The sequence below is a fragment of the Malaya genurostris genome, chromosome 2, assembly GCF_030247185.1.
Source record: "Malaya genurostris strain Urasoe2022 chromosome 2, Malgen_1.1, whole genome shotgun sequence".
Lineage (NCBI taxonomy): Eukaryota > Metazoa > Arthropoda > Insecta > Diptera > Culicidae > Malaya > Malaya genurostris.
The window spans coordinates 58,481,732-58,498,930 of NC_080571.1; the positions used below are offsets into that span (position 1 = coordinate 58,481,732).

At 35.5% G+C, this 17,199-nt stretch overlaps 2 non-coding genes across 2 annotated transcripts; both read right to left on the reverse strand.

Moving 5' to 3' along the window:
• Window positions 1–6,706: 6,706 nt before the first annotated feature.
• Window positions 6,707–6,780, reverse strand: Trnat-agu (transfer RNA threonine (anticodon AGU)). Its single transcript has one exon. It is a non-coding gene; the product is annotated as a tRNA-Thr (tRNA).
• Window positions 6,781–7,559: 779 nt separating this feature from the next.
• Window positions 7,560–7,641, reverse strand: Trnas-uga (transfer RNA serine (anticodon UGA)). Its single transcript has one exon. It is a non-coding gene; the product is annotated as a tRNA-Ser (tRNA).
• Window positions 7,642–17,199: the final 9,558 nt, after the last annotated feature.

The following is a 17,199-nucleotide window of genomic DNA, read 5'->3' on the forward strand; positions in this document are numbered from 1 at the left end:
TAGGCCTTGCAACTGGACGTAAAACGTTGTTGTGTCAAAGTTTTTCTTCAAACCTCATTTTACAATCAATTGATGCTCGGAAGAATATCCGAAATGGTGTCCTAGTAATGTAATAAAGGTTAATATTCGTGTGAGCAAAATAAGTTTATACCTCTGTTAGTTTTTCAGCACCCAGTATTCTGTTTTAAACAGCCCGGTGACAAGGAAAGGCGCTCTAACAAGTGCTATCGTAGCTAAAATCTTGGGCATTCGGTGGGCAATCAGTGCACTCAAAATGTGGTAAACAAACATTCGAGCATTATAGATCGATTAAAATCTTAATTTCTCTATCGTAGTGATGATATGCTGATCGATTTTTTATGGGGAAGTATGGTAAAAGGCACTGAATAAATGTGTAGTTAGTAATATCCAGTTTTTTGTTGGTTATCCTTCTTCATTGTTTTGTTCTTTTTAGAGACATGTTCATCACAGTAACATGACTTCTCTTAACTTAACTTTGATCTCGGCGAAAAAGATGCGGGAAACGAACGGCGAAGCGATATTTTACTGAAATTTCGGCAAAGATAGCTTCTTCCAAAATACTCAGTTTATTATTTCCGAATTCTTGGAAATTCAAAATGTTATACTGCAGAGATCAAAATATTTTGTGAATTTCATGCATATATTTGGAGCTGGTAATTGAATGAAAAGTTACTTCACATTTCTTCATTTTTCAATGTACTTAAGAAGCAAAACTCAGCAATTTTTGAAACATACAGTATTGTTTATTGATCAATTAATGCATTCCTATTCAATTTTACATCAATCATGATTTTAAATCAGATTCTGTCTTACTTTCGTTGTAGCCGGAATGTGAATTTCTGCGGGACACAATTCAAATTGTGTTTCTTATTATAATTGGTATGAAAGTTCATCCGACGACACGACCTGCCATTCGTCTATCAAAACTGTATCGCAAATTTAAGTATCCCTCAGTAACTCGTTGTGTCAAAACGAAATCATTTACAAAAATGTTGAAACTGACAACACATGCTGATAAATTGTTGATATTTTATAACAGCTTCCATGGTTACTATTCATTGAAGACATGTAGAATGTAAATAAATGTAGGAAAGATGTGGTTAACGTTACAACAGGATTAATCCGAATTATTTCCGTTCAAATGAATTTGGCAATGAAGTGCAATATTCTATCTAAACATGGATGTTAATCTTGGAATAAAATCAACTTTGTTACTAACATCATTATTATCATGTAAATGTGAATTTCCAAAAATTTTGAATTTTTTTGGTATGATGATATCAACTTATGACATGTTTTAGTAAGTAGTAATTTTGACACACATCTGGGGTGGACCAAAATGTTTATTTCGTTCCGTCATGCTTGCGACTACGGTGTCATCTTCTTGATAGCTTTTAAAGCGTGGAAAGTAAAACGGCGGTACTTGGTTGGACCTAGTTCAAAAACTGTGTGCCGATCCGGAAGAAATTCAGGAATTCCATATGGGAAAAAGTCCTTTGATTTGAATTTAACTTTTAACTCAATTTAACATCAACACTGTTCATACTATAGCAGTTACAACGAGAGAATAATTGCAAAAAGATTCGTGAGCGAAATTTAATGAAAACTTGAAAGCCATTTTAAAATTTATTGCGTATATTATAACACACTATTTTGTAACAATGAAACCTAAATAAAAGTATAATAAGCAGCTATTATTTTTCAATAAAATAATTTTTTTTTCATCGATGAAACAAGAAATGACTCCAATATTTTCTGCGTAAAACATTGTGAAGGGGGTACAAAAAACTGTGCCCCTATGGGAGGACTGACAAAAAAGCCCTGCTTTTAAGTATTTCATTCTGGGCGAATGATCGAGCTTTCAGGTTTGTAACAATATTTTTCGGTTTTTCCGGACCAGTCTTCCATTGGCGAAAAATCTGAAGTAGCGATAATATTCTACCAATGGTACGAAACGATTGAATTGAAATCCTGAAAACAATTCTCTCCGAAATGCAAGTTACTGGTGCGACTGATGTAGCGGTTGATATACATATAACGCCAAGATGCAAATAGAGAACCTTCCAGCTTTGCTACGTTATCTCCATACACTCTACCGATAAACAAAGTTGTACTTCTTATTCAATCTTAGTCCAATCAGACTTAACGTACCTGAGTCCTTTTCTATATTCCGGAATATCTTTGTCGCACTGTTTGTTTATTTTTTCTGGGGTGCCTTAGTAACTAGCTCGTAGCAACTTAAACAGTGTTGCTCGATATAATTATTTTTATTGTTCTCTAGGGGTCGCTAAATTTATGGTAACTGGCGGTAAATCGTCAACGGACATTTTTAAAGCAATTTTTTCTTCGGAGTGTCTGGTCGTGTCGTCGGTTCATCTATTCTACTGTGTAAATGCTTTTCAGTATTTTCTTCATCTATTGAGCAATTCCAGGAATGAGTAGACGAAAAATCAGAATCGACCTTTTCCGATTTGGATGAAGCTTTGCACATGGCTTCGGTATGGCAAACCATAAGTTTTAATCCGATGGAGATGTCAATCCGACTCACGACTAATTTTTAAAAAGGGCGTATGTATTTTTGCATTTCACAAAAATTGCCTTTTTCAAATCGTTGTAACTCGGAAACCGTTAATTGTACAAAAATGGCGTTCAGGAAGAAGTTGTAGGGAATCGATTGGGCACTCTAAAATAATATAGACTGAAAAATTTTTTATATATAAAATATTTTAAAGTTGTTATTAAAACCTACAGATTGATGGCTATCCCATCCGTATCTTTTGAAAAATGAAGAAGTTACAGCTAAAACAATTTACAGATATATTCGAAATTTCAAGTTCTCGTTGAAAGATAATCATTTGAAGAAAACAGTAGAATATTGTTCTACAGGTTAAAGGCAATGAATTGGTTCATGATATCCTTTCTTCTAAAAGTAGCTGTTCTTGAGATACATGGATATTTAATTATGATACCATTTTTTATATTTCCATGAATTGTTTATTTGCTTGCTATATCTACAATTATTACATTACGATCGCCCACGACAGCGATCACAAATGCTTAACGTGGTATTCAATTTAACCTTGCACTTTTGAGCTTCTAATTTTCCAATTATGGGGTCTGTTAATTGGAAAAATTATAGATTGTCTAAGAAAACGATGCCGAAAAATTGACGCAGATCCATAACTTTGAACCAAGAATCAGGCCCGTCTGCAAGGGGGAAGGAGGGGGGTCTTGGTTTTTGCTTTCAAATCCCCCTCCCAGTGAAACAAAATTCTACATTTTTCACAGACTTTTCCTTATCTTATTTATCTATTGGAAAAAATTTCCAATAATAGAGCAAATATGTAACTTCAAATTACCATTTTACCATTTTTTACTAAATGAATAAGTTTTTCTTAACTTATATCCAAGCGATAATGGTTTTTTGAAATACAGACATATTTTGTGTAACTTTGCTTGCTTGTTTCTCAAAGAAGTTCAAATTTTTGATAGACTTTCTTGTGCCGAATTGTTCAAAACATACGAATCTGTTTTGCATGATAAATTTCCAGACACATGGATAAATTAGGTTGATATCTTGACATTTTCCAGATGTTAACAAAATACTGCGAATTATGGCCGTTTTGCATGTTACCACGTCAGGAAACGAACGGTCGTTTTCTACTCTGCGACGCTCGAAAACGTACTTGAGGTCAACAATGAAAGAATATCGCCTGAATGGACTTGCTGCCTTAAATATCCATCGCAATATTAATGTTAATGTAGATGTCCATATAAAAATTTTTTTTTTCGGTACCTCGAAGAATCGCATTGTTGACAGAAAAATGGCAAATAGAGACATGTCACTCTGGATCACGTATTAGTGTTATTGATTTTCTCCAACGACAACGTAATTCACATCAAAACTCAAAAAGAAACAAATTGGTCAAATTTCGAAAACCAATGGAACAGAATTATCTATAAAAAAAAATCCCACTAGTAAAGCAAGTAATTCTGAATTTTATTTAATTTGAAAACCTTTTTGTCGTGAATACGACTTACTTTACTATGGGGTGCCTTTTCAAAATTTACCCTCTGAGAGAGTGATAAGTTTTTGATCGTGAATATCTCTTGTTGTATCCAACGAATCAACATAATTCTTGCGACATGTCATCGGAAATATGATCACAATTTTATGATAAAATTATCAGTTGTGTGACATAATCTCAAATAATTCAAAAACAAACTTTTCTGAAATGTTTGGTATAAACGAGTATCACAGGGGATAATCCAAAAGGCGCGTTTGCCTTGCTCGTATTTTTAAAGCTCATAGCTCAGTGATCTGTGAAAGGATTCATATAATTTAACTACCAATAGAATCGAAATTTTTCAACTTAAACGTGTATAGCAAAAGCATTGAAATATTTCAATAGTACACTATTGAAAAATCTGTCTCATTTGACCCATGTCAACACCAGCCAATCAGAACGCGTTCTGAGGAAGAGAACAAAATATCTGCTGCTGTACAACAAATCGTTCGAGAAAAATGTTCCGAAAAGTGTTGAATATCGTAGTGAGTTCCTCAATTTGGTCCTTCTGAACGCTAGAAACGAATCCCTACAGCATATTGAAAGTTTCTTTTAATAAATTATGCAAATCCGAAATGAAATAATTGACATTAAAATTCTGTATGCGGCTATTTTTATAGCCGTTAGGACCGCCCATTAGTGAAAAAGCTACAAACGAAATCACGTAAAATGAAAGCTCCTAACAAAAATTGGATCAGTTTGGATTCTATCGCCACTGCCAGCAGATGTATTTTGTGTCGTTCGCAAAGCTAGTTTCGCTTCAGACAAGAGCGATTACGTTACAGCTGCCAGTCATTTGCATTGATGAAAAAACAACGGCGGAGAGCATTACACAAAATCAGTCGTTCTAATGGCTCAAAAGTTTTCTAAAGAACTATTAGGATTTGTTGTTCGCAAATCGAAGGTAAATATCCTCAGTTTAGTGAGAATAGCTTGGATAGATTTGTGCACTTTTCGCTGTGTGAAATTCACAGTAATCGAGATCAAGTGAAGCCTTCTTTGTTTTTGCGAAAAATGTTTCAGAGTTTAATGTCGTAGAGAATTACGCAATTTGACCCTTTCTGAATGCTAGAAATGAATCTCTATAGCATATTGATAGCTTCGTTCAATTAATTAGGCCTATTGTATCATTGATCAACCCAGCGAATTAATGTTTTCTTTATTGGAAGATTATAATCGGTTGTAAACGCTACACCTACACCAACCATATCAGTATCGCACCCACGTACCAACAGTTCAGCCTGGAATTAGATGACGGAAGTCAGCGGCATCCATCGGAATTCGAATTCAACTCATCACTCTTAATCACAAACGCTTTCATAAAAGGTTCTTTTCAGAGCCTAATCTGTACTTTAGTTTAGGTGCATCGTTTCAAATTCTACATACAATTTCATACAATTGATCAACTAATTGATATTCGGAAGTGCTAAGGAACATGTCAGTTGTTTTCGTATTCACGACATCCAGTTATGTTTCTGACATTACCCACCCGCCTTTTTTAGACATCAAATTTCAAATTTGACATCAAATAAACATTTGATGACCCCTTTTTTTAATTCAAATTTCCTTGAAACTCCTGCTACTGAAAAAATGGAGCCCAGAAAAAGACGATTCTTCCGGAAAAATTTCATATCGACAGTAGTGATTTGCAACGATTTTTTCGTTTATTCAGTAGTACCAACAGATTTCAGCAATGAAAGTGGAGTGAAAGAAAATCGATTTCAAAGTGATTATTACTACTTTTTCTAGTGTAAATTACGATTAAACATGTAAATCTTCAGAAATGTTTGAAATTGAGTTAGGTTAGTTTTTTTTCGGACTAACCTTTTATGTAATTTTGTAATGTTGATTTCTCGAGTACTACAATGTTTAGCAATCGAGTTCCAGTTATGTTGGATACTTTTTTTTGTTATTTTCTGAGCATTTGAAAAATGGTATTGAGTCAAGTATAATGCCCCATTCCAAATAAACGTTAGTTTTTGTACAATAAATTAAGTTCTACTATGAATTTACCCGTTTTTATGAAAAATCGTTAAAAAGGTGAAGTAATTAAAAATTTTCCTGCCGATTTTACAGCTCTTGCTGAAAGTATCAGCGCCTCTACATTTCGTTTTAGCGTCACTGTGCCAATCAAAACCATCGTCTAAGGACGGGATAGACAAACAAGCGTTTTTCTCTTTGATACTCATTGATAGCAAATATTTTGAAAAAAAAATGATTTTGAGTTATTTGGTATTATTTTATTACAATTGAAAATTTCATCAAAAATTGCTGATCATGTTTTCGATAGCATGGAGAAAATATTATGTTGCTGGATTTAGTACAACTATAGATATTTATGATTAAGTTCTACCCATTCTTGTTTAGTGTAAATTTTGAAAAGGTGCCCCATAAATAAAGTAACTCGTATCCACGATAAAATAATCTGTACATAAACACAACACGTATCAGAACAGAATGTCTGTCTGTAAGACCTACTCACATCAGTATATAATCTGTCATGGCCCATAGGGCAACGTATAAATGCTCAATGGGATGTTAAAGAATTATATTTAAAAAAGAGATTGTCCTCTTTCAGCAAGAAAAAATTTACGCACTCCCAAATTTCAGAGAAGCGTAGGCTCCGGCGAGATTCGAACTCACGATCTCCTGTTTACTAGACAGGCGCTTTAACCAACTAAGCCACGGCGCCGCTTGTCCTCAATGATGAATAAAGACATTAATGTTCTCCCTACCGTACCTAAAGCCTATGCTTTAAATATTTGTTATACCCTGAGCATCATGAAAAAAATAAAAGCAAAGGAAATGACATTGCTTTATCCTTTGTCCTTGAAACCCTTTGCCACTTTGTGTTGATAATTGCGTTTGTTTTTGGGTAACTTATGTATGGATGATTCATTATGTGACCTTGTGGATCCTGCTTTGTGAGGAATATTATGTATTATTAACATTATTCAAGAAGAATGACACTTCAAATCGCAAATCGCGTCGGGTGCTAAATGATTGCCGTATGGTAAAATGACTTCCAATTGAACTAGTAGAGTTTGTGTTTTTCCTTATCAAAGACGTTAGGCAATTTATTTTACGGGTTGCGCGCCTACTTCGTAAAGGTTATCGTCAACGAATGATTTTCAAATTAACAGGTTTGATGTGAATTAAAACACCACTTTAATAAATGCAAATCTAGAATGAGAGAGGCGACTGATTTGACAAATGATTATCACGAATATTAAGTCCATTGGTTCGGTTTCGATTATTCATGTCAATACGTTCAATAGGAAAATAAACAAAGCAATTTTATAATAGGCTAAAATTGAAAGGGTTTCAGATATTCTTCTGGGTGGATTATTGTAGGTAGGTAATAGAGCGGAATGGTTATCTCTCCCTTTTCTTCTCCTTCTCAATCAAAACAATAGCAGGATAATATTTACTCCAATTTGCAATTTTATACCACTCAAAAAAAAAATATTTCGCTGTAGACAGGATTCGAACCTGTGCGGGTAGAACCCAATGGATTTCAAGTCCATCTCCTTAACCGCTCGGACACCACAGCCACATGAATGAATGGCTTTCAACGCTGTAGCAGTAATTTATGGCCTCAACCAAGTCACTCTATACTAGTATATGTAAGTGAGAGCTTCACCGGGAAAACACCATTAGAGCGGGGAATGTTTGTGAAAAGTGTGCAGCAATCGAAATGAGAAGAAACAGGTAGGTGTTTCGGTTCGGGGTCCAACATAATTTTGATGAACTTAACACCACTGGCTTATCCCGCTTATATCCAGCTGATGTCAGCCCCGTAGCCGTCTGTGTCTGTGTGGGATGGTGGGATTTTGAGGTAGAGAGATGTGGGTGGGAGGTGATGGTGTACCCATTTAAGTCGGCAGGTCGTTTGTTCGTTCTGTGTTCTTCGACATACATAATGCGGTTAGTTGATGTGGCGTTGTTCGTTAGCAGGTCGGGTAGAGATTTGTGGCGGTGTAAAGTTACTGAGAATGTGTTGATCTGCTGGTTGTTGAAAACGATGAAAATAGGGTTTATTGCAGCCAAATAGTCAATTCGTTGGACAAACCACTGTATTATTTTGGGGATTGCTTGGATTACAATTAACGGAACGCAATGTTCTGAAATGTTAAACCCCCCGATGTACGGTAAAGTGAATTGCCGTGTTTAACAGCAACCCATCATTTTATCGATAACTATTTACCTTTTAGTCAATCAAAGATATCAATTAGCGGAGATCTCGGCAAACAGCTGCCGGACAATCGCAGTTCGTTGAATCATCCTAGTAGCCATTGTGCTTCTGTACAAAACTGTGACTTGCGTTTCGCCGAAGTCGACGCAAACATTCGTGATTTCTAAAAACAAAAATCGGCATAAGCGACAGTAAGTGCACACTAGGGTGGGACAAAATATTGATTTCAGCTCCACCAAACTTTTCCTGTTGCTTTTGGGTCCCCTAAGCACCATGCAAAATTTTAACTCGATCGGAGAATCTATATTTTCGCGCCCGAGGTTTAAAGTTTGTATGGGATTTAGTATGGAGAAATTCACTTTGTACAAAAAAATCGGCTGGAGATCAACCTATGAACTCTAAAATCAGTACATTCGAAATTCTATTTTCGTAGAAAATTTAACGAGGAAGAAGACCGCAAAACAATCCGTCGTTTGTAGAAAAAGTTATTAAAGGAAAACCGGCACAAGGTCCGAACAATGTCTCATTCCTTAATATATCTAGCACCACTGCTGCTAGTGAAAGTAATATGATGTGACATCCTTTAAAGTGTTATAACGGTTGATCTGCACGATACTTACTCAGTGGAGAATGAAGATTATTTTTAAGTGACAAACCATGCTTTGAACTTTACTGTAAAGACACATAAAAGTCATGTAAATTATGTTTTTGATTGTATAAAATAGTACCGTTTATATCTTTTAAACTTTAAGAGATAGAGAGTTATTATCTTCGCAAAGTTATTGGATTTGAGTTTATCTAAAATATTGTAGAAGATTCCAAAAACCTATTTCATCAAATTAAAAAGTTAGACATTTTTGTGTGTTTACAGTGAGTTTTAGAACATGGCTTGTCACTTTAAAAAATTCTCATAATAAGCTGAGACACTTTTGTGAAGACATCAAACAACTCAAATCAATCGTTATAGCATAATAAAAGAAAGAACAATAATATTACCACCTCTAGCAGCAGTGGTGCTAGATGTATTAAGGAATGAGACTTTGTTCGGACCTTGTGCCGGTTTTCCTTTAATAACTTTTTCTACAAACGTCGGATTGTTTTGCAGTCTTCTAAAGTTTTCTTCCTCATTGAATTTCCTACGAAAATAACACATGCACTGATTTTTAGAGTTCATAGGTAGATCTCCAGCCAATTTTTGTGTAAAAAGTGAATTTCGACATACAAAATCCCATACAAACATTAAACTTCGGGCGCGAAAATATAGTTTCTCCGATCGAGCTAAAATTTTGCATGGTGCTTATGGGACCCAAAAGGAACAGTTTTGTGGAGCTGAAATCAATATTTTGTTCCACCCTAGCGCACACTTTGGTATGAAAAATTTTAGAAATTAGCAGGCATGGTGGCAAAATGCGCATCGGCTTGCTTCGATTTGAATGACACATTGGACTGAAACACGACTTGCGTGTGGCGAACCATGTATTTTTAAACAGATGGGATAACTAATTCGACTGTAAATTACACACTTAGAAAATATCGCAGAATTGGGAAAGTTTTTACCGAGTTTTGTGCTTAATCCACCTAGTGGTGTAATGATGCCTTTCTCATATTACACATATTTTTAGAAACATCATTAACAAACAGCACGCCGCCCCCCAAAACCTCCAATACAGTTTTCAGAAGACTTCCTAATCAATCGGTCATCTCAGAATTTTACCAACGAACAAACAAAACTTCTCAATCTTGGGTTAAATTATGCAATTTCTTCTAAAGTAAATCTCGAACAAGTTATTATAGACGTAGAAACAGGCCTAAATAACTGTAATCTTTCTTTTTCTCAAATTAATGATGCCAGAACTATTGTAGCTGATATCATTAAAAATACCTCACTGAAAAATCAACAAAATATGGGTGATAAAGAAATAGTGAAACAATTGCGGGAAAAGCCTGTATTTTATGTTAAGGCTGATAAGGGAAACAAAGTGGTAATTATGGACAAAGAAGATTATGATAATCTGATAATTAAAAAAATCAATGACGGCCCTTATAGGAAACAAAGAGCCGACCCCCTTCCAGATATTGTAATTGTAATTTATCAGCCCACAACCTGGCAGACCGTGTCCGCCCATCTGCTTGAGTGAGGTTCACTTCAAGCTGGCTGTGAGCCTACTAAAGCCTGACCGTTGATATGCACTAGACCGTATAGCACACCGGCTTCCTCCACCAGCAGGCGCTGCTCTGAGTCCCACTGGTTTCAGATACATTAGGTTAGGGATAGTGGAGATAAATAGGGAAATATAGCATTTAGAAGTTTACTAACTACTACTAACTACTGTCTTTGTGGCTGAAAATAAAGCGTACGGAACAATAATAATAATTACAATAATAACAATAATAATAATAATGGTAATAATAATAAAGTGACATTAAAAACAATAGTGCACTTACCCCTCTCTCCCCACCTTACCTCAGCTTAACAAAGGTCAAGTTATCACTCAGTTACCACCTTTTCGTCGTTCTCTGGAGACGCCCCAGGGTTCTTCTTCCTAAAATTTCCTTGCTCTTAGGCCTTCGATGACAGTTCCTTATTTCAACATTCTCGTTTCATTGCGCTCCCACCATGAAATGAAATAAGATAAAATAAAGTCAGGTGTTAGTAAGTCTGTTGGATCATATGATGCAAGGTAAGGATGCGCATTCAACACCAGATTGTCCAGGGAAGCCACAGTATGTACACAATGGCACGATTGCTTAAAATGTCTTCACACCTGCCCTGATCAGTTTCGCCGTCAATGCAACCTGTATAACATCAGTACCGATATCGAACCGGATCGGAAGGTTTGAAACTTCCCCAACGGTTCATAAGATGTCAATCCGCTCCTATTCCTGATCAGAGATGCCAGAACCGCAGATATGTCTGTAAATCTGCAAATTTTACAGACTTTTGAAATTGTCGCGACCTTTTTTCCAAGTTCGTTTAGTAATACATCATAGAGAAATTTCTGCAATATTTGCTAACAGCAGATTTGTTTTCAGATATACAGACTTTTGCAACGCTGTCTGAAGATATTTGAAATTTTTTTCTGGCATCTCTGATAATAATAAGTCCACTTTTTGAATTTAATTCACCTGTTCCGGACGAATGTGATATATTAATCACCCCCATTCTGCATCCCGATCGAGTCGGACCCCGTCAAACGAATGTAAAAACCTGAACTCGATCGAGCTACAGAACGCAAAACTTCACACCCGATCGAAACAATCCGACTCGAACAGAACACAGAGCCGGGGTGAATAAGCATCCCAATTGCATCAGTAATGCCTGAAACAACCCAATGGCCCATTGTCAATTTCAAGCAGTATCAGTCATGTCAACTCTGTGATAAATACAGATGATATAATAAATTCGTTTTACCGTTTTAAGCGAACGATCGATCTCGGTATGATCCGACTTGGTCAACACGAAGTGTAAATTGACTCCCACCCTCATCCGCCAAGCAGGGTACGCGCCCTGTAGTTTATCATCCTAAGCTCAGGGCAATAGGATAGTTACTATTAATAATATAAAATTTATAATTTTGTTAATAAAAGTTTACATGTTGCACACTTCCCACGTTAAGAATATTAGCAACAGTCACAAAGTGGGTTGATAATCGAGACATCTATAGTAAGATGTTAGTTCCTTATCAACAGTTGCACTCTGTCCCACCGCTTGCTAATACTCCGCACCTCCTCATTCTGCTAAAAACAGGAGTCACCAGTCATCATTTGACACCGTGTAGGCATGAGGTCGGGGCTTGTGACGACCAGAGCTAAGTCAATCAAACTGCCGATACAAACAGTAAGATATGATATTTGTCGCTCCTTCCAGGATGTCGTGCACCTTTGACCCCCCTGAAAGAGCCGACCCCCTTCCAGATATTATTAAAAAAGTAGATAAAACTCTTCATGAATGCAACCCAAACTTCGATATCAATCTCAGTAGTCTCAAAGTTTCTAACCCTTCTTTATCCAAAATAAAAGGACTACCAAAGGTCCATAAACCTGGTAACGAAATAAGGGAAATCATTTCTTCAGTAGGGGCCCCAACTCAAAAAATATCCAAACGGCTAGTAAAAGAATTCCAATCTATGCCAAAAAAATTCTTCAGTAAATCAGTTCCTAACACACAGACATTCGTTACTCAACTTCAGAATTCAGGCGATATCAAAGATGACGAAATGATGGTATCTTTCGATGTAACCGCCTTATTCCCAAGTGTCCCAGTGAAGGACTCAATCAATCTGTTGGAAGATTGGTTACTTCAACAAAATAGTAGTAGTTTATGGAAATGCAAAGTACGGTCTTATCTTACTCTAACCCGGCTTTGTATGGATGTAAATTATTTCAAATTCAGGGGGGAATTTTATAAACAATTACAAGGGGCACCAATGGGCAATCCACTCTCCCCGTTTTTATGTGAATTATTCATGGCAAACCTTGAAGAACTTCTAAATAAGCAGGGATTATTACCTAATCGCTGGTGGAGATACGTAGATGATATATTTTGCATCATCAAACGGAACGATTTATCGAACTTTTTAGAAATAATTAATAATTTACATAAAAATATTACATTCACCTATGAGGAAGAGAAAGACAACAGTTTACCTTTCTTGGATATTCTTATTGTCCGGGAGGCAAAATCCTTAACTTTCGAAATATATAGGAAGCCAACCAATACGGACCGTGTCATACCAAATACTTCTAATCATCCCCATCAACACAAAATGGCAGCATTCCACCATATGATTCACAGAATGCTATCCTTGCCCCTTAGAAAAGATGCTGCGATAAAAGAGAAAAACTTTATTTTCGAAATTGGAAAGTTCAATGGATATCCAGAGCATACAATTCAAACCATCTTCGATAAAAAATTAAGACTGTTGAAAAAACAATCACTTACAACTTTGACCCCCCCTTCTGAAAATTTTAAAAGAATATCAGTCGACTTCAATCAAAACATTTTACACCCACTAAAATCAAAACTAAGAAAATTTGGTTTAGATTTAGTGTTCAGCAGTATGAACTACCAATTGAAAACTCTACTAGGTTCTACAAAAGATCCTACAGAGAATTTGAAAAAGTCTGGGGTATACAAAATCTCGTGTCCTCATTGCGATAAAATATACATCGGACAAACAAAGAGAACACTGGACATTCGTTTCAAGGAACATATCTCAGAAATAGCGAAAGCATCCAAAGAATTGGAAAAGGGACTACCACATCACTTCAAGTCAAAAGTAGCAGAACATGCCTTTTTTGAAGATCATGAACTCTCTACTAATGACATAAAAATCTTAAGACAAATTTCCAATCCATGGAAACTAGATTCAGCAGAAAGTTTAGAAATTTTCAAAAATAACTCCATCTCTTTATTAAACCGAGACCAAGGGAATAGATCTTCTTGGCTTTTCCAGTTACTACCCATATCCAAGATAAAAACAAACATAGAAAACACTTAACTCTTCCAGTTTTCTGTTACCTGTTTTTACCTTTCATTTTGTGGTTTACCTACTTACGTTTCTACCTACTTAAGTTTGTATAAAAGGAACTTCATTGCAGCATTCTTTCAATAAACTTATAAAACCGATACACTGAAGAAGGATGCAAATAGCATTCCGAAATACGTATCTGTATTATAACGTTTGATACACTTTCGGAAAAATAGTGACTGTGAAAATAGTGACTTTGTGAGAGTGTAATGACGTGATATAACATAGTGGAATTCAACGGTACAACAACAGTACTATTAGTGATCATTAAAAGATTATGAAAAAAAAATTTCTTTCAAACTTGAACATAATCAAAAACTTTCTTTTGGTATAAATTACCAGAACCTTTTCAATTTATAAACATTTATGGCAAGTTAATATAGATATAAATGTGGCAACCCTACACGCTATACAAAATTGAACAAAGCACGCTGTGTGCTAGGTGGTGGTGTTTTCGTCTTCCGTACCAGTACGTACCGATGCGGACCGGTTTTGCATCATTTTGTATGACAGTACGAAAGTTTTTACACTCATCGCCATCTAATTTCGGAACCGGAAGTCGGATCCGAATGAAATTGCACAGTAGCTTTTGAGACAATGAAAGCTTTTATTTGAATCATAATTTAAGAAAATCGGTTTAACCGTTGCTGAGAAATCGAAGTGAGTTCCGTTTTGTAGCTTTTCGTCACTATTACCGGTGCTTTTCGAAACGGAAACCAGGGACTAGTAGTTTCAAAGTAGTTTTATATATCGACTAACTAACAAGGTTTACCAACGAGATGAAATTACCAGTAAAAGTTATAAAAATTTGCAACTCGTTTCGTCATCATTTGTAATTTGTAGAAATTTTCGAGAAAACTGAAGCTCGGTAATTGGAAGATAATTTTATAATATTTATTACACGGACGCCATGATTTTTACGTTCTCGGCGACTAATCAGATTTACCGCATGAATTGTACAACTATCTACAGGATTCTATATAAAAAAAGTTACGTACAACTTATTGTCTGGTAAAAATTTGCATTACTTTTTATAAAATAAAATTCACGTACCGAAACAATTGAATTGAAGAAGCGACAGGGCTTGGTATGTTCAACAATAATGTTTCGGCCTCATTCAGGCTTCAAGAACCTGCATCTGTTTATATAGCAGAGTTAGCAGCAGTTCATTATAGTTTGAGTGTAATCGTCACATTATCTCCAAACCATTATTTCCTCTTCACAGATAGTCTGAGTGCAATTGAAGCCATTCGCTCAAACATGACAGGCAAGAATGAACCGTTTTTCTTGGGCAAAATAAAATAGTGCCTGAACGACATATTGAACAATAATTATCTAATCACTATAGTCTGGGTCCCGGCTCATTGCTCCATTCCTGGCAATGAAAGAGCCGATATTTTAGCCAAATGTGGTGCTATTGAGGGTGAAATTTATAGGAGACCGATTGCTTTCAACGAATTCTATAGCTGGTCTCGCCAAAGAACACTTGCCAGCTGGCAAGCTTCTTGGGATAAAGATGATCTGGGTCGGTGGATGCACTCAACTATTCCGAAAATATCGACAAAGGCATGGTTCAGGGGACTGGATGTGAGTAGGGATTTCATTCGTGTGATGTCCAGACTCATGTCCAATCACTACACGTTAGATGCACATCTCCTTCGAATTGGACTTTCCGAGACTAATCATTGTGCTTGTGGCGAAGCTTATCGCGATATTGACCATGTTGTTTGGACATGCGTGGAGTATCGTGATGTCAGATCTCAACTAATAAATTCTTTGCGTACCCAAGGTAGACTATCCAATGTCCCAGTTCGAGACATTCTTGCTTGTCGTGACCTTCCATACATGAAACTTATTTATCATTTCTTAAAGAAAATTGGAGTTTCAATTTAATAAAGGCCCCTTTTAAGACTTAGTTCTGATTCCAGCTGCGTCCATGAGTTCAACCAATAGCTAAATTAGAATAGAAATTATGTAATGATACAAACAAACTTGAAACAGTTTATGAAATTATCAACAAAATGTCTGAAAAAACAGCTTATTTTATAATTTATAGAAGTTAATATTTCCGAGTAGATTTCATAATTAATGACGAGTTACCTAAGATGATATTTAATTAATAAGAGGAATATGTTTTAACAAATTCAAATCATTGTGACTATGTTAGAATTAAACTAGGATAAGAATTTTATGTAAAAGTGATGCTACGGCGACGAAAAACTTATGTAAACTGCCTTGAGAAATAAACGTATTTATGAAAAAAAACAATTGTGCAGCAAATCACCAACTTGCACATCCCCGTTGCACTAGTAGTTATAGAAGCTCTGCCAAAATTTTCACATCGTCATATAAAAACGAAGTAACTAAAACAATTGTTCAACTTATCAAAAAAATTTCCAAATGGATGTCGTAATTGTATCGGACTCAATATATGCCGAAATGGCTGTTTATCACTTGTGAAGAAAAAAATTGTGAAGAATAAAAGCTCTCCGCAAGGCGAAAACTGATAAGCCGAATTGGAAAACTCGCGATAAAAACTATTTTGCTGCCGAGTCCGTATTGTCTTGACTGCCTTATGAAATTTTAGGTCAGTGTGTGCAGTTTTCTTCATTTAAAAAAAAAACAATTCTAAAACTTGCTAATAAGTTATACCAGATTTATCTGCTTGAAATGAACCCAAAACTTGCCTACATGAGAATATCGTCTGAAAAGGTGTATGAATGTTTGATAACTTTCTTATACATATTTTAAACACTTTTCCGATCATATTCATTGAAAAGAATAGATTGTTATTTTCATAGAAATTGATGTGCAATCATCAAAACACGTACACTCAAAGGCGTTTGAAAATTTCAGGCGTACGAAGACATGTTTCACCATAAAAATGCAGTTCGTTGTCGATTTTCTATTTGCTAAAACATAATAGATCAATTATAAAATATGTAGTATTACCATTGATTTATGTGCAGTATATTTTTATAGTTCCATGTTTGTGTTACGAGCAGTATAGAAAATCAAATGTGAAACTTATTCATTAGAAATTATATTCGCTTTTTTTTTGTAAATATCAATTCAATTCTTGTTTACATTACGTAGTAGTTTCCATGAGTTTCACAATTGTTTTTTCGCTGATTTAATTGCAGCATTTGTAATGGGATCGATGCATGAGTTTTTGTATCAGTTGCACAATAATTGTGAATAAATGTTCGTGACAACGGAAGAACTTAAAGATATGTTGCACAACACCGAAAACTTGCGCTTTTTCCATAACACAACAGTTACTACAATAGTAATATGAACTAATTTGATAAAATGCACAATCTGTAGAAAAATACAGGACAGCAACTTAACGTGCTACTTGGGTGATTTTAATGGGCAACTTTCA